Source organism: Rattus rattus, chromosome 10 (assembly GCF_011064425.1).
Source record: "Rattus rattus isolate New Zealand chromosome 10, Rrattus_CSIRO_v1, whole genome shotgun sequence".
NCBI classification, from domain to species: domain Eukaryota; kingdom Metazoa; phylum Chordata; class Mammalia; order Rodentia; family Muridae; genus Rattus; species Rattus rattus.
This window is the reverse complement of record NC_046163.1, coordinates 28,887,930-28,909,540: the sequence shown is the minus strand read 5'-3', so window position 1 is coordinate 28,909,540 and position 21,611 is coordinate 28,887,930. Positions and strand designations below refer to the sequence as shown.

Genomic DNA, 21,611 nt, shown 5'->3' with positions numbered 1-21,611 from the left:
TGGCTGCCAGCTTAAGAGACAGTCTTACCCTCTCTGGGTTACTGCTTCTGTGTGCTGACCCTCAAGAAATACTTTAGCTTCAGTGATACTGGGCCCTTAATCACAACTAATTCATCAGGCCCAGCCAACCAGTTCACTTATCCCAGGAAAGCATATGTTTCTTTCACATTTATGGATCCTTAGTACAAAATACGATATAAATAAACCTGATATAAATAGCCCTGATAAGAGTTTTGCTTTTCACTGCTCCTAGAGGCATTGTAAGTATGTGTGCTATGTCACATGTAGGTAGTAGAGAGACTCTCAGAATTCTGACCTCTGAACACCTGATGATTAGTAGCCTAACAGAAGCTGAGGGAAAAAAAAGCCTGAGATGTCCACCAGTCTGGCACCCAGCAGGCCTGGAGGGGCTCCCAGGGTGGGGCCACTGATCTGTCCACTGACTGGAAGAAACCAACCTGGGATCAAGGCCCAGGGCAGGATTGAGCCTGAGACAGATGACCTTTGCATGGGTCCAGTTAGGCAGGTCTAGGCAAGGAGCATGCCTGAGATGACTACCAGCTAGCATTGGCCAGGGGGCAGATCATGCTACAGATGATTACTGCCTAATGATGTAATGCACAAATTGAGCATACCACTCTTGAGACCACTCCTGAGATGACCCTAGATACTCAGAGACTCTGGGCACCACTCAGAGGAACAAATAAGTGGTGAAGAGAGAAAGAAACAGAAAGAGGTGGGCACAATGAAGAGAGGCAGAAGTGGGGACTCAAGGTTAGTAAAGAATAGCTTGGTGAGAGTGCCACCTGGGGACGTGTCCCTGAAACAGCAAGGGTTTATTATTACCTGGCCTGGCTGACATTTCTAGTCTGGGTTGCTCCCTGGGACATATTGATGCCCGAGGGCTGAGCATAACTGGGCCTACTCCTCACCTCAGCATCATGGGGGAGCTGACCATAGAGACTTAAGAGAAAGAAAGCTGTCCACATTCCTAGCCAACTGCAGTACTCAGGAGAGTGACCCCTACACATTGTTGGAGTTGTGAATGTGCTTCCCCAACACCTTTGGCAGGTAGGAAACCTGACCCTAGGGCCATGTCTCCTCACTAGCTGCAGCATTTGGAAGAGGTGGCCCTGCACCTCACTTGGGCAGCACAGTAGAGTTGACCCTGATGGCAGGGGCACAGCCTGAAAGAGTGAGCAGCCCTGCCACTTGTCTACCATGCAGTAACATGGGTGAGGAAGGGATGGTCCCCATGACCTTGAACTGGTCCTAGGGTCTCCAGAGTAGGAGAAATGTTCTCGTGACCCTCCCCTCACTTGAGCATCAAGGCAGAGCTTGCTCTGGTTATGGGGGATGCTGATGAGCCTTCCTCAGTCATGAGAGTGGGAGATTGAGGGGGTTGAGCAGCTCATATACCTTTCAGGCAATATCTAATGCTTGTAATTATCCAGGAACATCTACACCATTGATGAATTGTGGGTTTGCAGGAAGGGCTTGGTCCTACGGATCAAAAACTGCAGGATCTCCCCTCTGTCCCCCTCCCTCTTCTACTCCCCTCTTCCCACTCTTTGGATTACTTGCATAAATACCATGACTATAATCAATGTAGAAGAAAGCATTTATTTGTCTCATACATCATAATCAGAGTGGGTCACTGAAAGAAGTCAGGGCAGAAACACAAGCATGGATTAATGCAGAAAGCATGGAGTAATACTACTTATAGACTTTCTCCCTACAGTGGATTTCACCTGATTTCTAATACAGCCGAGGACCACCTGCCCAGGAGGTGTAGCAACATCCACACTAGACTGAACCTTCCTACATCATTAACCACAAAAGGCTTCACAGTCATGACCAAAGATTAATAATAAGGGAGGCCATTTCTCAACTAAGATTCCAGCTTCTCAGGTAACTCTAGTTTATGTAAAATTGACAAAAATTAGTCAGTACAGGCATGTAAAATGCTGTTATGGTAGGCAGTGGTTATAAGACAGATGTATCTATGAGTTAGGGACTCTGTCTTCAAACAAACAAACAAACAAACAAAAATCCAGTATAACCATGAAAATAAAGTTGTACAAATGGCAAAGTGAAACCTCAGACTCCCCACCTCTATCTTCCTTGGGAAATTGTGTCTACCTTCAAAGGTAATACATTTTAAGTTGCATGTTTGAGGTATCATTCTTTTCATGTTTTCAGTATGTTCTTTAAAGTATTAACAGAATATTATAGCTAACTACTATAATTTCAGTGCTTTAGTGCTTTATTTCAGTATAATATCTGAAAAAATGATTTCATATGAAAGCATTGGATACATTCAAACATTGTATGTGAGATAGTTGTATAAGATATGAGAAGAATTAACTTAAATATTTTTGTTGACTTAATTATGTATCTTATTGGTGTTACCATTTGCAGGAGCTCATCTTAAGGAAAGGATTGTAACACTTATATTAAGTCTTTTTCAAATGGATAATGATAGGTAAATTATCTTATGAATAATATCTTAAATGGGTACTTTTGAATATGAAAGAATAGACATATTCTCCAAATATGACCTGTTAAAATACTGGTACACAGAAATATTTATCAGTAATTCTATGTACAATAGGATCTGATTAGTAAAGTGCCACAGTTATTTTGAGGACTGATGCTAGAATAAATGTGATTTAAAGTTTTCCTGTACAATTTTCTTATGGAAATGATGGAATTTGGTAGTTGATCAACCACAAAGGGCCAAACTAGACAAGATATTGTCTTATTTAGGGTTTTTATTCCTACAAAAAAGGTCATGACCAAGAAGAAAGTTGGGGAGGAAAGGGTTTATTCAACTTACACTTACATTGCTGTTCATCACTAAAGGAAATCAGGACAGGAACTCACACAGGGTAGGAACTTGGAGGCAGGAGCTGATGCAGAGACCATGAGGGGGAGGATGCTGGTTACTGGATTCCTTTCCCTAGCTTGTTCAGCTTGCTTTCTTATAGAAGCCAGGATTACCAGCCCAGGAATGACACCACCCACAATGAGCCCTCCCACCCTTGATTACTAATTGAGAAAAGTCCTTATAGCTGGATCTCATGGAGGCATTTCCTTAAGAGAGGCCCCTTTGCCTGTGATAACTTCACTTTGTGTTGACAGAAAAAAACAGTCAGTACAATTGACCACTTATCAACTTGATACACAAACACATCACTATTAAGCCTCATCTCTTTTCTAGTGGTTTTAAAAGGATACTCCTCCATTGTTGGTGGGATTGCAAGCTAGTACAACCACTCTGGAAACCAGTCTGTAGATTCCCCAGAAAGTTGAACATAGTATTACCTGAGGACCCAACTATACTACTCCTGGGCATATACCTAAAGGATGCTCCAACATATAAGAAGGACACATGCTCCACTACGCTCATAGCAGCCTTATTTATAATAGCTTCTATATAGAAGCTGGAAATAACCCGGATGTTCCTCAACAGTGGAATGGTTACAGAAAGTGTGATACATTCATACAATGGAGTATTACTCAGCTATTAAAAACAATGATCTCATGAAATTTGAAGGCAAATGGATAGAACTAGAAAATATCATCCTGAGTTAGATAACCCAATCACTAAAGAATACAAATGGTATGTACTCACTGATAAGTGAATATTAGGCAAAAAGCTCTGAATGTCCAGGATACAACTCACAGACCATATGAAGCTCAAGAAGAAGGAAGACCAAAGTGTGGATGCTTCAACCCTTCCTAGAAGGGGAAACAAAATACTCACAGGAGCTAGAGGTTGGAAGGGACTTGGGAGGAACAGAGGAGGGGAGGGTAAAAGGGTGGCAATATCAGGTATTGGAGGAGACTGGGTGATTTATAGAGGGTCAGGAAAGTGGAAAGAGGTGTGTAGCAGTGGGGAATGGGGAACTGTGTAGCCACCAGAAAGTCCCAGATGCCAGAAAAGCAAGATGCTCCCAGGACCCAACAGGATGACATTAGCTGAAATACTCAACAAAAGAGAACCTGTAGAGACCATATCCAGAGGTCAGACAAGGCCCCTGGTTGGGGGATGAGGCCACCTACTCATCTCCAAAATTTTAACCCAATTGCATCTGTCTAAAGGAAAAGGGGGACAGAGACTGAAGGAAAGGCCATTCAGAGAGACTGTCCAACCTGGGGATCCATCCCATCTGTAGTCACCAAACCCAGACACTATTACTGATGCCAAAAATTGCTTGCTGAAAGGAGCCTGATATAGCTGTCTCTTGAGAGGCTCTGCCAGACCTGACAAACACAGATGGGTATGATCAACCATAGGCTGAGCACACAGACCCCAATGGAGGAGTTAGGGGAAGGACTGAAGGAACTGAAGGAGTTTGCAACCCCATAGGAAGAACAACACTATCAACCAACCTGACCCCCACACCCCAAGATCTCCCAGGGACTAAACCACCAACCAAAGAGTACACAGAGAGGCACCCATGGCTCAAGCTGCATGTGTAGCAGAGGATAGCTTTATCTGGCATTAATGGGATGGGAGGCCCTTGGTCCTGTGAAGGTTTGATGTCCCAGAGTATGGGATGCCAGGGCAGTGAGGTAGAAGTAGGTTGGTGGGAGGGGGACCACACTCAAAGAAGCAGGAGGATGGAGGATGGGATAGGGAGTTTGCAGGGGGAAAACAGGTAAAAGGGATGACATTTGAGATGTAAATAAATAAAATGTACAATTAAAAAAGAGAGAGAGAGAACAGTCCCAAGGTCTCTACAAATTCTTACATATTAAAATTTCAATCCCTTTAAAATATCTAATCTCTTTTGAAATTTAAAGTCTTTTTTAACTGTGGGCTCTACTAAAATACTTTCTTACTTCAATAGGGAAAAATATCAAGGCACAGTCACAATCAAAAGCAAAATCAAATCCTAACTGTCCAATGTATGAGATGCACTCACAAATTTCTGGGCTCCTTCAAGGGCTTGGGTCACTTCTCCAGCTTTGCTTTTTTTTTTTAGAACTCAGCTTGTCTTCTAGTCTTCAACTGCCTGTGTTCTACTGCACTGCTGTTCTTGGTGGTGATCTCATAGTAATGGCATCCCCAAGACACTGCTATCTTCTGCTGCACCTGGATTCCACTTTACAAATAGCCTCTCATACGTGCTCTCTTCATGGTGTTAAGCCTCAACTTCTCTGTATGACTCCTTCAGTACTGGGCCTTCAACTGCCACTAAGACTGCACCAATGGACTCTCCTGACCTATCAAAGTGCCAGGCATCAGCTGATCTTCATGACCCATTTCATGTTTCAAAAGCAGTACCACCTCAGTGACTCTTATACATTACCAAGTCTGGCTGCCAACATGAGGTACAACCATGGCTACCTCTGACACACAGCTTTTCTGTGCTCTCAGGAAACACTTCCCAGACGATTTTACCTTAGTAATGCTGGCCTCTTCTAAATCACTGCTAATTTCCCAGCTCCAGCTAACCAGCGTCTATCATCCTAGTAATGCGAAGGTTTTGCTTCGGTAGTTCTGGTATCTTGTTAATTACAGCTAATTCTGCTGCCCAAACTAACCAAAACCACGGAATCTTCATAATCAAAACAGCAACAGCACTGATACAATTCTTTAATCTTCCCTCTGAAAGTTCACAAGCCAGGCCTCCAACCTTTGCACTGTTCTCAACGTTATCTTCCAAGCTCTTACAGAGCAGCCCACAGAACTTTTAACTCCCAATGCCTTCTCTAGCCCAAATTTCCAAAGTTTTTCCACAGTCCTCCCAAAAACATGGTCAGGCTGTGACAGGAATACCCAACTCCCAATACCAGTGTGTCTTAGTTAAGGTTTGTTATTCCTACACAAAACACCATGACCAAGAAGAAAGTTGGGGAGGAAAGGGTTTATTCATCTTATACATCCACATTGTTGTTCATCACCAAAGGAAGTCAGGACAGCAACTCTTACAGGGCAGGAACTTGGAGGCAGGAGCTGATGCAGAGACCGTGGAGGGATGCTGCTTACTAGATTGCTTTCCCTGGCTTGCTCAGCTTGCTTTCTTATAGAACCCAGGATTACCAGCCCAGGGATGGCACCACCCACAATGAGCCCTCCTACCCTTGATCACTGATTGAGAAAAGTCCTTACACTTGGATCTCATGGAGGCATTTCCTCAAGGATGGCTCCTTTCTATGTGATAATTCCAGCTTGTGTCAGGTTAACACAGATGTCCAGGCAGTACAGATATCCTGCCTCTACTGTTTCTAGGTAAAAACACTCAGATACTCCATGCAAAGTCACATACAAATTATCCTGTTCTCAGACTGAGGTTCAGGGAGGAGAAAGTAACATCATTTGTTTCAGAAATATATTTCCAATAACACTTGCTTTTGTTTTAAGGCCCAGTGGTGTGAAAAATTGATTATACTAAATAAAATTATGAGGACTACAATAAACTTCTGCCAGCTTTCTCTTAAAAGGTAAGGGTTATATCAGTACGTAACTACTCTAGATGAGATAGCTCTAATAAAAGTAAGTTTTATTCACCAGACATAATTGTAGTCTCAGAGACTTAATGCTGATTAAACTCAATCTTTCTGGTTCTCCGTGAACTCTTGCTGGTTGGTTCACTTCAGTTGTTCTGGCTCGTAACTCTGCTCTAAGCCGGCTGGATCATATCAGCTGGTAGATTCACTCTGGCTTCTCTGGGTTTCTCACTAAATTTCTTTGCTCATAATAACTTTGACATTCTAATCCTCTGGCCCTCTGGCGGCTCATTCTGTCTTCATCTGTGTCTACTTTGTTGATTCTCCATCCTGTCTCTCTCTCTCTCTCTCTCTCTCTCTCTCTCTCTCTCTCTCTCTCTCTCTCTCTCTCTCTCTCTCTCCTCTTCTAAATCACTTCTCTTCCCTGAGCTGTTCCTGTACTACTGAGAGTTGGCCATATCCTTTCTCTGACTCAGTCTGTTAACTCTTTCTTCATCACTTTGTGCCTTAATTAGACAACACTTTCAAATTTGGTTACTTCCTTCTACAAACTAACTTTACATACATTGTTTGAGATTAAAATGTGTGCTAAAGGCACGTCTGTATTCCAATTGCATCATTCAGACATAAAAGGATTTATGTGTATAAAAGGATGTGATCCCTTGCCAGAGCACCCATGTTGCTGGATTAAAATTCCTCTTTACAGTTCCAAGGAATTTTTACTAATTTCCAATGTATAGGCAAAGCCCTTATTTTTAAATAAACCTAATATTATATAAATAGTAACAATTTCCAGAAAGGTCTGAATTGTGTAAAGGACTCCAATGTTGCAGCTTTCCTGTCTAATCACCTAAGCTTGGGTGAGCTTTTTGATGATTCTATTGCCTTTAAGTCATCCATGCTTCTGTTAGTGAATTTGGTTGATAAATTTGATTGGTTCTTAATCTAGATTTGGTGGAGTTTGTCCTTTAGTCTATTAGCACTGATCTTTTGGGGAAGGTGAGTGTTTATTTGCTCGTGTCTCCCCAGGTAGTCACATACAGTAACATACTCTATTTGCTGTGTCACGGATGATTAGCAGTGGATAATTTCCATGTATTTTCAGCGTAACAAATACAAAAAGAGAAAAGGCTTCTGGATTGATTAATTTCAGCTGTCAACTCGATGATGCCTGAAATCTCTGAAAGAAAAGTATCTGGAATTATGTTGATGATGTCAATACAGGAGGGAATCCCCACCCACTTTAAATGACCTCATTTCTTGGAATCCTACGCTATATAGAAAAGACAAGGAGTTCTTTCTTTCTAATTTGTATCCTCTGGATCTCCTTTAGTTTTCTTATTGCTCTAGCTAAAACTTCAAATACTATACTGAAGAGATATGGAGAGATTGGACAAGCATGTCTTGTTCCTGGTTTTAGTGGAATTTCTCTCCATTTAATTTGATATTAGTAATTGGCTTTCTGTATATTGCCTTTATTGTGTTTATATTTGTGTCTTGTGTCTATGATCTCCAAAAGCAATGAATAGCTTAGTAAGAGCATCAGTAGAAGAGGAAGCCCTTGGTCCTGCTAAGACTGAACCCCCAGTGAACGTGATTGTTGGGGGGAGGGCGGTAATGGGGAGAGGATGGGAAGGGGAACACCCATAGAGGAGGGAAGGGGTTGGGGGATGTTGGCCCAGAAACCGGGAAGGGGAATAACAATCGAAATGTAAATAAGAAATACTCAAGTTAATAAAGATAAAAAAAAGATAACAGCAGTGAACTATGAGCATACAGTTATATATTTCACTTTTCCAATCCATGGATTATGGGCGTATGCTCTAATTTTATATAACATAATGGCTGTATAATACACACTATACAATATTCCATTCGGCTAATACACCATCTCTTAATCTGAACTAGTTTTTAATTTGTTTATACTAATGAACATCCTACTTAAATTTTTCTGTTGTTAATTTGCAAGGTATTATTCTGTTGTATCCATACATTTATTGTTTTTCTTAGTACTAGTTGTTAAATCTTGAATTACTTTTTGCTGAATCCTAAATTTGAGCCACTTATTCAAAATATTTAAGTAGCTTTGAAGTTTCCCATTTTCAAGCTGTTTAAACAAATTAGCTAGCAGTTTCAGGATAACATATGCATATCTAATTTTCCTACAGTTTCCACGACTAGATGCCATTTCTGCAATATATAATAGATATAAAACAAGGACTAGTCACTGTTTTCATTATGTCTATGTTGAGATGAATTTCCATAAGGTCAAGAACTGTCTTCATGACTATATCCCAATGCATGTAATAGTACCTGGAAAAATAATATCACTCAAATACAATTTCAATGTTATAATTCTACCAGGTTTGAATGATGTCTCAATAATTCCTGGTCACTTTGAGGACCAAAATGTTTACTCATGACAGTTGTTCTCTTGTGAAAATGTTTGCTCCCTTTGGAAATCTCTCTTCAGGGTGCTTTTTGTTCAAGTGACACAAAACCCTATGTAACTATTAAACAAAAGCCCAAAAGAAGTTTTAGAAGTATATATAAAATTGCAAATTCATCCCGATCTGAACAGGACAGTGTTCCATAGTACCACAGAAGCAAATCTGTTTGAACATGTGTATAGTTCTTCGGGATCCTGAGAAGTACGTACCTGACACTGCACTACCCAGGATCAGTCAGACGTCTGTGGAGGTCTATTTATTACCCTGGTGGGTCTGTCGTTTATGTTGTACTCTCATCAGAGTACAACATGCAGTATGCACTCTCTACTTCTATATCTAAGACTTTCTTTCCTATTAACACCTTCATCTTCCTTCTCTAGCAGACTGTAAGATAAAGAATTTCCCACCTATAACTGTACATATTCTAGTGCAAGGAAGGTATATGTACTGTTACAATTTTAAAGTAATCACTAGAATTATAAATTAAAAATAGATGTTTGCAATTGTGCTGTGAATGCAATTTAAAGATACGTGTGATATAAGGTAATGGATTTCTTGGCAGAAGTAAATTGAAAAACCAGTAACAAAAACACAAGGCTGTGCTTACATTAGAATATGAAAATTCACCTGAAGTGTCTAATTTATCCTCCAAAAGATGGAGTTCCAAGGGATAAAGCTGTGGCTTAATGAGCAGAGTGCATGCTGGGTTATGCAGACATCCTCTGTTTGGTCTTTAACACTGCATTAATTTGGTAGACTGGCTCATTCTTATGTTATGAGGAACAAGAGACCAAGGTCATTGTATTGCAAGTTCCAAGCCAGTCTGAGCTACATCAAACCTATCTCCAAACAAACCAAAAAAAAAAAAGAAAGAAAGAAAACTTTTAAAAAGTATTCAATGTTAGTACCGTATATTTCCCCTAAACAAGCCTTCCTTAAAGAACAAGCACACAGTAAACAAATGTCAGTGTTCACAATACAGTTGAAAAAAATCGAGACACATTATTAGAACTAGACTTCATGAGAATTTGCCAAAGGTCACAGTATGCTTAAAATATCCCAGAGAATCTAACTGTTTTGAAAGATATTTCATAGAAAATTAAAGTCACAGAAAACCAATAAACATGTATATTTTCCTTTTCTTATTCTGGTCAGGAATAAGATCTTATTTATCCAGTTAAGAGATGAAAGACAAAGATTGCTCTGAGAAAGTGCATGGATATTTAGTTCATAAATGCGTGGATGTTTTATGAGAAGAAAGAAAGGCTCACATAGCACTAATCTGTTGATATAATGATGCTGCTTTGTAGGATGATGTCATTATGCAGCAAGGCGGGTCCAGGAGAAGACAAAGCCTATCATTGGATGAGAAGGAAGGGTAGGCGGGGAAAAGTCTAGGAAGAAGGGATGAGGAGGAGGAGCGAGAGATGGAGACAGAGGAGGAGGAGGAAGATTCTGACTCACATGGACTAGGTCAATTTTATCCTGTCTAGGCGGGCAGTTTCTATCTTTATTAATTGGCAGTGAATTTCTTCTGTGGATGTATTGTAGATTGAGAATTTAACAAAAATTACAAGTTTCTGGAACTTTGATTTTACCAGGCTTAGGAGGACAATATGTGAAAGAAATGTCTGAGAGGAAGTTGGAGAATGAGGAACTGGTTCCGTTGCCAGCGTAAAGTGAAAATGCACAGGGCCCCCAGAAGGAGATGTGTGTGTGTGTGTGTGTGTGTGTGTGTGTGTGTGTGTGTGTGTGTGTGTGTGTGTGTACACGCGTATGCGTGTACCAGGCATATGTGAACCAGGCATATGCGTGTACCAGGCATATGTGAACCTCCTAGGGACCTCACGGAAAGAGTGGCTAAAAGGGAGACAGCCAGGAGACGGCAGCTCATGGACTGTGTGACAGAGTAGCAGTCAGAGTGAGGGGACCCAGCTCGCAGGAACTGGTAGCAAACATTCTTTTTTTATTTTTTTTTACCACAACAATGCTTCACTATCAGTAAGCCCTCATGTGATTATATGATTTACTATGCATTTCTCAATACTATGAAGCATTGAAGCTTAGCTCAGAAAAACCAGGTCAGCTTGTTTCTTCAATAGAAACTGTCTTCCTAGTTTGAAACCACAGTACTAGCATAGAAACACCTACTCTTCGGGTATGTAGCATTCTAGGTAAGAATGCAGAAATGGACTGCTTTCTGTAACCTAACATTAGAACCTGAAAGCTGTGATTCTGCTACATCCTATTTGCTACAACAATTTTATGATTCAGTGTGGATTGGAACAGTGTTGGAGCGGACGCTTCTTCATTAAGCTTCACTGTAAAATCCATTACTGTAGAATATGGATGAACATGGTAGAAAATGGCCTATAGATGTAATTAAAAAGTAAGTTCATCTCTATTTTAATTTTGGGTATTTACAGTCACACCTACTGGCCTGTAGTATGCTTCTGTAGGTTGAGAAAGTTTGACATAGATAAAAATTGATCTGCAAGGCTTTCTGTAATGATATATTATAAAAGTCAGTCCCATTTTGTTTTCATTGACATGTCAAGATGCCCCAGCAGCTCGTGTTGAGAAGAAGCACTGGTCATTCCGCTCCATAGCCATCCAGACTTACTTTCAGTCACAAGTAAAAATAAATAAATAAATAAATAAATAAATAAATAAATAAATGTTATAAAAAATATCCACACACATTGATATCCTTTTAAATGGTTAAGGTGATTTAAATAAAAATTTTAATGGAAAAAAAACCCAATCAGATGGAAAAAATGGGAAAAGTAAAAATGAGAAAACCCCACACAACATGAAGGGTACACCTACTTACATGACAAAGTATAAGCACTTAATGTCTCTTTTAAATTTTTTTTCTACCTGGTAGAAATTCATATTCAGTCTTTTGTTATTGTTTAAGTTAAAATTGAGAGAAAGTGTACTCTGTCTTTGTCTCACTTCCTTCAGCCTGTGGGTGCATCTAGTCTCAGGTGATAAACCGTTTTGTCTTTTTAATGCCTCATGGTTTTGTGAGTAATGCATCTATTATCAGTAATTATAATTGCTAATTAATGATTGCTATAAATGGATTTGACAATCTCTGCTAAAACAATCCCACATCTCATGAAGGCCAGACAACATAGAATTATTTATTAGGTGGTCGATATCACTGGCCCAATGGTCCCTAGCTAATGTTCCTGGAATCCTACTGTGGACATCAACCCTGCTGCTCTAAAAAATCTCAAGAAAATTTAACATTCCCTGATTTCTTAAAGTAAATCACTGCATACCACACCTTGGCTATATTTATAGATCTCCCCAGTTTAACACAGTTTTACTATCTTCTTAAAACATAAACCATTTTATTACATTATGTAGGGGTATCATTGATATATACCACTTGAATTTTGTACCAGACAAGTACTCACTGGTCCCAGCCCTGCTTAACTTTCAAGATCTGATGCAAATGGGTGAATTCATAGGTGTGAATCCACTTACATTTGCTCCCCTCAGCTATGTTACTCTTCACCTGGTCAAGGGTCAGCTTCTTATTCTGGATTTTACAAAAACACAGTATTTTATATTCTTTGCGAATTTTATACAGTGATACAATGAATTTTGGTCATATCCACCCATACTTTCCTCATCCCATCTCCCGTGGAAACTTTTCCCTAACACATACACTTGCCTATTTCACGTTCTCTTCCTTCTTTCTTTTTTACATTTTTAGAGTCCTTTGAGAACAAAACACGCTGTTTGCATATGGCCAGAAGTGTGTGGCCATCCGCTGACATATAAGTAACCTCTGAGTGGGTACAGCATGAAAGAGAAATGAGTATGCTCTCCTAACAGCCAGTAGTTCCAACGCAGCTCCTTAAATTATTAATCAAATAATACTTGCGATGACATCTAGTTCCTGAAAGAATGATCTATAAGACGCCTATAACATGAGCACTAAGCAGCTGACAAGTGAATGGTGAGTATATCTTGTGGAACACTATCCATTGTGCAAAGCACATTGTTCTGGGTTCTCTGATCACGATGATGTTGAAAGATAGAGTTTTAAATTAGCTCAAAACTCAGCAACAGGATCTGACTCAGGAAGACAGATTATTAAAAATGCAGGAGAACTGGTTCAGGGACACTGACCCTCCCACTTATCACCGGACTGAGTAAATGAGTAATGGGTTTTGTTCTGCCCCTGTGATGTTTGTTCAAGTCCCCTTTGTGCCCTCCAGCCATTGTGTCCTGCAGTGAGTATTTCAGGAAACCAGACAGCCAAGCCTAACCAGATGTGTTTCAGATGCAGATACCTCATCAACTCTGACAAACATTTACCCTAAAGGACAATAGGATCTGTTCTGAGGAGAATGCTTGACCTTTCCCCTCATTTAAACCCTAGAGTCTTAAGAACAATCCTGTGACTTTGAGAGTTTCCCCTTGTGACATTTTTGGTATTTCCTTTTGACATCCCCCCAATCTCCTGGAGCTTGTGACTTCTTCCTTTAAAAAGCCCTTCTCCCAGCCACTCGTGGTCGACACCTCTGTCTCCTGAGTGGGATATGTGTCAGCCTGGAGATCTCTGTAACAGGTCTCCGTAATAAACCTCGCCTTTGCTTATTACATCCAAAATGCTCTCTCTGTGTCTGGGGTCCAAGACTTCCCGAGACTTGAGTAAGGGTCTCTCTTCGGGGATCTTTCAATGTTTACTTTACATCCAATGTGAATTGTGATTTTACATTTTTTTCAACTTATTTCTTTACATTACAACTGATTGTTCAGTTTGATGATATTGAGTCTGTGATTAATATCATTAAACAACCATTACTGCACTTCTATATTGCAGAGAGCAATAGCCAGCTCTGATTTAACTATTTTAAAAACAACATCGCATTCACAGACTTTGAAAAAGACTGCTCCTTTGAAAATAATCTGGGCTTTGTGGGATGGTTTTATTTTAGAGAAAACTGGTTCACCGTTTATTTGAAAATCTTACCCTGTCTCCTATTGTCAAATTTGGCTTTTAAATTTGACTACGGAGATTTGATACAATGTGAAGTGTGATGACATTTTAAAAACATTCTTATGGAGATAGAAGAAAATAGTAATCTCAAAGTGTCTTCTGCTTCAGTGTTTTCTACAGTTCTATTTTACTATTCCTGAATGCTAGGAACTGCTTGTCTTCTGGCTTATTTTTTTTTTATAAAAATTTCACTTATTCATTGCATACCTTTCCTAAGTTTGCTTTCTTAGAAAATTTAAGGTAATTTCTTTTAATTCTCCAGTGATATTATTGTTACTATTGTTGCAAAGATTGTGTGGATTCTAGTTTACATGGTGAGTGTGGCAGAACTGGCCAAAGAAAGCTTAAGGACAAAATAAAAGGAGTCAGGGTATTTAATCCCAAGGATCAGTGTAACGCTGCTGGAATCAAGCCAGGGGTGCACTGGCCATAGAAATTTCCCATTAGCAGGCAGAAGAGCACAGCCAGCAGAGAAAGGGAAGCACATGCTGAAGGGAATTTCAGCTGACAAAGGAAGAAGAGACACTGGACTAGATGGCACAGAAACACTGTGTGCCCATAGGCAGCCACAAACCAGCAAAACTTCTGCATCTTTTTTTTTTTTAAATTCTAGAGTAACATAGAGTATGTCAATTCAACAACTGTAAATTAAATTGCAAAGTTAAATTTCTGGAGGAAAATATGGCAGATAATTTATCTTCAATTTATGTTGTTTTTCTCTGATTATCAAAATCACAATACTTCAAAAACTTGACAAGTTAAAATCACTAAGTCAAAAGTACACATCGAAGGATGAGAGAAAACCTTATCAAAACACATGTGATTAGAGATGTTTAGTCAAATCATACAAACTACTTTTAAATTCAGTGACTATAAGGTGAACAGCTAATCTTGAAAATGTACAGTGTCCAGATACCTCACCAACAAAGATATAGAGAATATGAAAATATACTCAGTTCCAATTTCCTTAGGAAAATTCAGATTGAATCAACAAGTTGACAGTAGTTCACAGAAATGAAGACAATTTTCCACAAAACAGGCAGTCTAGCAAATACGTTCCTAAATATCTAAAGAGCTGATTGGAAAACCTACATATCTTCAAAAAAAGTGTATTTGAAAATTTGTAAGGTGTTATTTATAATCACCCCAAATTAGAAGGGAAAACATATTTTATACCAAGAGAAGTATGGTAGAAAATAAGGATCTTACTTTTGAAATAGACTAATTCAGAAAAATGGGAGTGGCAGGCTAGAATAAGTTGCATTAATAAGAGCTAGAATTACCTATAGAAATTTGTATTATATTCATGTGGACATGGATTATTACATATAGACAGAAATAATGATGTACTTGTTTCTTTTGGTTATATACATATGTTTACTTCTTCTTTAGCTAAAATTTTGGAAGTAATGACATTCTAACAGCAGAAAGGAAACCTAACATACAGACCTCGGCTTCTTACTGCATCCACAAACAAGCAAACAAACCAGAAATTCTTTTGGGAAATATTTGATTTTCCAATGGAAAAATATGTGATATTAGTGAAGTTAGCATCTTACAATGCCCAAAGTAGTCGACTTCTCCAACGTATACCCACAAGGGTCTGAATGTTTTACAAGCATGCAGAACTGTAATGTCTCTCAAGGGCTAGAACTGTAATTAGAGAAACACACTGAAGAAACGATACCAAACTCAGAGTATAAAATAAATACATACAAGTCTGTGTTCATACAATCATATGACTAATGTATGAAAAGTTGAGTAGGAGAGTATAAATAGACAACTTTTGTGTGCAAAGTAATTCCAAACATTCTTGAGTACATGAAGTAAACTCTTCCCAAATCAAAGGTTGACTACATTAAACTAAAGTGGGTGGTGTCAAAGTAGAAAAGATGACAAATACTGCATGATCAAGGCTATATCAACAGGAAAAAGCCATAATAAAGGAATGTACTTTTATATACTCTGATGAAAATCCACAATCCTCTAAGATTTCCACATACATAGGCTATCATTAAAAAACATAGAAAAATATAGCATGAAAATATGACAAAATTCCAATGCATCTTAATAGTCTCAAGAAAATTAAAAGCAGAAATTCTAATCGTTAATGATGAACCAAGTTGTATACATTATTAAGCAATGTTCATGTCATATTCTAATTTTAAGCATCTTCCAGAATTTCTTCCAAAACATTACATTATATTTAATGTAGACATCTCTGTATATGTAACTTTGTTTGTAACTTTGGTTGTAACTTTGGGGGGGGGGTCTGGTTGGTTGATATTGTTGCCCTCTTAAAGTGACTCTTCAGCTCTGTTCAGAGCATGCCTTGAGTCCGAGTTCTATAGGAGCAAATGAATTATATCAATATGAAGAGTAAATTACAGTGGGATGTGGGGTTGTCCCTCCAGAGTCTAGACTGTCCTCTTGGTGCTTCTCTAAATATGAACTCTCAGTGCTCGTTTTTAAGTATATTCTGAATTCATGGTCATGTACCAGCAGAAAGTGTGGGTTTTAATGAGCTCTACACTGAAGTATGCAAGAGTTCTAAGAATATGCTTAGACAAATGAAATGTAACATTCTACCTCCACTAAATTCCACTTGTAACTGTTATTTGGAGACCAATAACATTATATGGACCCAACAGGTTATATAATTAGGAACATATATGTATATACAACACACTCACACACACACACACACACACACACACACATATGAAATAACAATTGATAGAAAACATGCCTTGAAGCAGAGGAAGAAGAGACATCTGGGAGGTTTGGAGGGAGAAAATAGAAGGGAAAATGTTGTGATTACATGACAAATTCAAAAGAAAAAGAAATATGTCCAAACCAAAATTTCTCTCAAGCAGTACTTAGGGATATTTGAAAAATTAATTCTTGTATACTCAATTAATTTTGTATATCAAAAGCTGCTACACTAAATGTTTTTCAAGCATTAAAATCATTGCACGCTGCTTTATTATTTTTGCCTGTGTATAAATCGAAGCCTGAGTTCTTTCAGCTCTTGTGGAACGAGGTTTGACGTGATGTTTACACAGCAAACAAAGGGGCAAAATACGTACGTCTTTTCTGAATGGTTTAAGCCAAGATGTAATTTTATCCATATGCTTTCCACAAATGGTTCATCCATTATTGATTAGGCTTAATGAGTATGCTAATAAGCAGAACTCCAGTGACTTCTTTAGCCCTTCTGTGCTTCTCAGGTCCTCATAAATTTTTGAAATGGTGACTGCTGGAGAGGGATTGTGGATCACTGCCAAGATGCCATAATGCAGACCGCATATGGCGTTCAAGGGCTGATGTTTGTCCTTTTAGGATGGTACCAAGATGTTCTTTTTGTGACATTTGTCCTCAGATGTAAATTAATTTACAAGTTTCCCCCCTGTGCAGTTGTTATGCATCATGATCATGCTCTAAGTGATGATGGAATACTATGATTCTTTCAAAGACTAAAGTACAAAGAATAAAATTGGAGTCATATTGTGTTGGAGATTGTTGTAGTGACCTAAATCCCAAAGCTTATTTCTGTTGACTTTATTCACTTAAAGAAAACTGCTATGGAATTCTGTGAAATAATTTCTGGAACTCATTGGACATACTTTCCCTCTCCAAATCACTGGGTTGAGTAATCTGTTTTCATTTAGATATACCAATTTAGTATTTCCTCAGAAGATAAAGGCTAGGGTGCACTTACTTTCATAGTAGAACCTTCTTTTTGCATTTTTGTTAGTTATTTTATTTATTTACATTTGAAATGTTATCCCCCTTCCCAGTTTCCCCTCCAGGAACCCCCCTCACCCCTTCTCCTCCCTCTGCTTCTATGAGGGTGCTCCCCAACCTGCCCACACACTCCTGCCTCAGTGCCCTAGCATTGTTCTACGCTGGGTCATCGAGCTTCCACATGACCAAAGGGCTCCCCTCCCAGTGATGCCAGATAAGGCATCCTCTGCCACATTTCCAGCTGGAGCTGTAGGCACCCCTGTCCCCTGTGTAATCTTTGGTTGGTGGTTTAGTCCTTGGGAGCTTTGGGGGGTCTGGTTGGTTGATATTGTTGCCTTCTTAAAGTGAATCTTCATCTCTGTTCAGAGCACCACTGAAGTATGAGGTCTACAGCAGTGAACGAATTATAAGCTGTTGTATTTTCATAAACATGCAGTCTTTTACAGCAAGATCTTGAAATTAGATGAATGCAAGTCCACAAATACAGTTAAGTGCAATTATTTAAAATTGCTTCATGCATTTGAAATTTATAGCTGAACTAACTAGCTTATAGCTGCGTGAATATTAAAACAGTGATTTGCAAAATGTTTGCACATACATTGAAAATCATCCCTTTTCCAACATTGTAAAATCTTATTGCTGTTTTTTTTAAAACAGCCTCCTATCGCAACTCGAGTTTTAGAAATCTGTTACTCAAAAATGGATGTCAAACTAAGAGATGTGATGATACCAACTCCTCCTTCCAAACTCCATAAAATAGTCTAATACTCTATATCGCTAAGTAAACAGGGATTGCTTCTGATGCTTTGTTTTTTTAATATTTAATATTTCCATGTTTAGGTCTTCAAAATCTTATTTTTAGGAAACTTTACCTTAGATACTAGTAGTTACATGTTCACTTTGAACTTTAATCATGATAATAAAATATCAGGTTACTTAGCATAGTTTCTAAATTGTACACATCCGCCCTTGTCATCAGTACTATTCCAAAGCAGTAAGGATAACGCATAAAAATAAATAGAAGAGTAAATAGGTTTTAACTATAATTACCCAAGATCTATAGCATAGAATCATTCTAAAATTGGTCAGCTATTCAAGGTGCTTACTAATGAATGAATATATAATGTATAACCACTGAAACCAATTGATTATCTAGATTCGTGTCTCCTCTCACTGCAGCAAACCTGGTAGTATACTACTTGTCTTCTGTAGCATACTGATGTTTATTCTTTTTTAGTTCTTTCTTTTATTGAGCAAACTGAGGAAGATTTCGATTCGAAGGTTTCTCTTCAAGAAACTGCAGCCATCAGAGAAAACACTTTCTACAACCCTGCTTTCCATGTAGCTCCTGAACCTGAGCAGGAAAGAGTTCTAATGACAGTGACTTCCAAACTAAATACTGATGTGATTAAAACTGTAGTGAACAGCACAAGTATGCTTTAACCTCAGATGATGCTGGTGACACTATGGGATTCTTTCCACAGCAATTATATTTTGGATGTTGTCAGTCTTTGATTAAAAATACTTTATTTTCAACCACATCGATTCCTATACTCTCATGAAAATCAAACTTTACGGAAAACCCTAAAAAATAACAGAAAAAAAAAGTTGGATGCTAATTTACATTTAACCTTTGTTTTAAATGATTAATGGAAGCTATTTATGTAAACTCTTTCTACAATGCAGCATGAAATGAAATTTAAATTGCAGATTTTACAGTGGTGTATTTTAACTAGTGACCCTATCCCCATGAAGAAAAATCAAAGAAAACCAATTACATTTGTAATAAAGATGCTAATGTGTTTCTTGTTTTAAAGTTATTTTAAGTTGTGATTGTTTATGATACTTTGGGATTTTTCTTTTTTCTTTTTTTTTTTGGTAATGAAAAGGTTCCGTGAAACTCTTGAAAGAAGAAAAAGTAATTGGTTTCATTCTCCATTCTCAATTAAACAAATGTTCTCCTGTGTCTCTACTGCTATGGACAGAAGCAGGCAGTGTGGTGGTTAAGTAGGCCATTGCTCACCCAGTCTGAGAGAGAACTATGGATCTGCATTGAGCCAATCAGCAAGAGTCTGGGCATTTGGTCAAACTGCCCTGTACAGGTATAATAACTGGACTCACAGAGACCTGTAGATCTTTCAATTAGGAGTTTTGACAGTTAGTATTTACCTTTTTGAATGCCCTGAACTACATGGTTCTCCAGCATTCAGGAGGTGTTAAGATTGGTTTGCATGTTGTACATTCTTTTGAAAGATCACAGATAAATGGCAGCCCTGGATTCCAACTTTCAGATTGGAAGCTGGGCAGTTATTCAAAACTGGTATAGGGCAGTGACCATTTGTGTTAGCATCATTCGAACATCTATTGAAAGTCACTCTTCTGGACTCTACAATCTCAAAGTTAATGAAATAGTGTTATACTTCAGGAGAAAAATGGGATATTATAAGGATTCAACCTTATGAAGACAATGGAGAAGTGAAAGCAGGTTAAAATAGTGATATAAGTAAATTAGTTAAAAATGAGATAAAATGAATTATCACTTATGAATGGTGAGTTGGAGGAACAAAAAATAAAAAGGGATATTTTTAATCACAAAGGAAAACTACAAAGAAAGGAAAATCAAGAGAGTTATAAGCCAGATCCACGAGAATGCTGTGAGCTTTGATGGAGATAAAGAAACATATGACAGGAAAGAGACTATAATAAAAGCAAAGACAGACCAACAAAACACAAAAGCAGATTTATTTGCATTCAGAAGATTAAATAGCAGCATGTGCTTTAACCTCCTCTGCCTCCCTTTTAGATTTAAGTGAAAATACTCATGAATAGAGCAAAATTAGGATAAACTATCAGTTGAACAGCATATTTAAAGACAAACATGGAATAAGGACTGAGGGTAGCAAAAACTCCACTAGGAAATGAGGAAAGAGTGAGAGGAAATGCAGCTGAGGGAAACTCTCCCAAACAAATGAAAAGGCGGGAATGCATGAGGAGGGACAAAGAAATAAAATTTAAACCCTAAGTAAATAATTTTAATTGTGATTTCAGTACAAGCATCATCTTTGTTAATCTTGTATATTGAAAAAGTATAAGTAGAAAATGACTATAAATATATCATGAAACTTAAAATAAAAATTTAAGATTTTGATGGAACCAGTAGAGGAGGTAAATATAGTAACACACGCACATGCATATGAACATGAATACACAGACACATGCATACATATACACACACATATGCCACATACTCACATACACATATATGTACATAAACATACATACACCTACATACAAACACACAAACACACACACGCATGGAGCAGGGGACTACATGGATAAACATGATCTAATAAAAACCAGAATATAAGATTTTAAATTTGGACATGGATGGAATTTTATTTATAAGAAAACAAATAATTCCAAGACAAATTACTTCAAATATGCAAACCGAACCTCATAATAGTTAAACAGAATATGTAAAGAGAATATACATGAATACATATGTGTATGTATGTATGTATGTATGTATGTATGTATGTATGTATGTATCTGAACAGTCACAAAACACAAAAAGATAGTCTACAAATAATGGTCATTTAAAACCACAAATTCTCCTTGCAAAAATGGTTCTTTAAAGTTCATAGTAAGAACTATAAACCCATATGCATTTTAGAGAAGAATAAATTGGCTTAGAGAGTGAAGGGAAAGGAAGAGAAGAAATATATAAGCTGGACAAATGAGGTAGAAAGTTGAGAGATAGAAAATATGTATGATTCTCAAATAACTTCTCTTATCATTAAACTTCTTTTAACATTATACTAAAATTTATATAATGAACAAAATATATAAGATGAGAAATTGCAGTGTGCAGTCATGGACAAAAAAGAAATTGAACAAAGGTAACTCAAGTTTAAGGTACTAGGACTGTA

The 21,611-nt window shown here is 38.0% G+C and overlaps 1 pseudogene; it reads left to right on the top strand.

Annotated features, from left to right (window-relative positions):
- The first annotated feature begins 242 nt into the window (after positions 1-242).
- Positions 243-349, top strand: LOC116911847 (annotated as a pseudogene).
- The last annotated feature ends 21,262 nt before the right edge of the window (positions 350-21,611 follow it).